Source organism: Vicia villosa, linkage group LG5, assembly GCF_029867415.1.
Source record: "Vicia villosa cultivar HV-30 ecotype Madison, WI linkage group LG5, Vvil1.0, whole genome shotgun sequence".
In the NCBI taxonomy this organism is placed as follows: domain Eukaryota; kingdom Viridiplantae; phylum Streptophyta; class Magnoliopsida; order Fabales; family Fabaceae; genus Vicia; species Vicia villosa.
The window spans coordinates 62384473-62385981 of NC_081184.1; positions in this window are offsets into that span (position 1 = coordinate 62384473).

Consider the following 1509-nt stretch of genomic DNA (forward strand, 5'->3'; position numbering starts at 1 on the left):
AAGTCTTGATTAATTGTTAACTTGTTATTCTATTGAGCTATTTCTCATATATATATATATATATATATATATATATATATATATATATATATATATATATATATATATATATATATATATATATATATATATATATATATATATATATATATATAATGTTTGTTGTATTATGGAATATAGTTGGAAGATTTATTCCAAGTTGCTCCGGCAGCTAATGGATATTTGGCAAAATTTAATTATGTTAAATGAAATTTTATTTTCAACATCACAAAGAAACATCTCTCTATAAAATAATTAAATTTATTTTAATTTTAATAGAAATTAAATTATATTGATAATAATTATAGTTATTATTAATATAATTTATTGTTCTTCAATGTATTTGTGATTTACGATTATGTACATTATATCGGTAGTGGAATTTTCTGTGACATAACATTTGTGCATTGATATATTTTTTACTAATTATTTGAATAAAATAAGAAATTATTTTAAAAAAATGTAAAACTTTATAAAATCCAATAATTTATTTTTAATATTTTTTATTAAAATAGATTTCAAATCTTTTTTTATTACGTAAGTGATATATATATATATATATATATATATATATATATATATATATATATATATATATATATATATATATATATATATATATATATATATATATATATATATATATATATATATATATATATATATATATATATATATATATATATATATGCGTGAAGTTATTTGACATGATCATTCTGTGATAGAGAAAATAATTGAGTATTTGTTTAAAATACTTTCTAAACTCTTGAATTAATAATTTAACTATTATTCTCTATCAAGTGAAAAATTTTACATGTCAATTTTATAAAATGAGAATCAAATATAATTTATTTAATATTAATTTATGGAGACTTATATTGAGATATTATAGTCTTATGTTATTAATGAAAACTTAGGACTCCTTGTGTTATATCCTCAATATAAAATAAATCAAAGTCTCATTTTTCCGCTGCATATATCAAACTATGTATCTCAAATGTGTGTGATTATAATTGTAGGATTTGAGTTTTGATTGAGTTATAAAGATGTTGTATCTAATGTTATATTTAAAATTATAGAGATTTGATCTCACTATAATGATGGTAAACCTTTTATATGACCATCATATTTTTCGTGTGAAATTATCTAAATAATGATATATTATATTTATGTGCAAAATATATGGGTGATATTATAAAACTTTAATGATAATATATACAACCACTTCTCTGTATACTTTTGCACTAAAAATAAAATTGGTATACAATTGTATAATCAAAATATTTAATAGTAGTGGACTGATAAATTTTTATCCTACTTATGTTGGATCAGTGAGGGTGCATGTGTACACAATCATATAATCTAAAAAATTAAGATTATTATTCTCATATTGTCATATTTTCTTGTGTGCACTATAAATAAAATATGACATATTCTAAAAAAAAACTTCTAAATATACAAAGTGGTTCC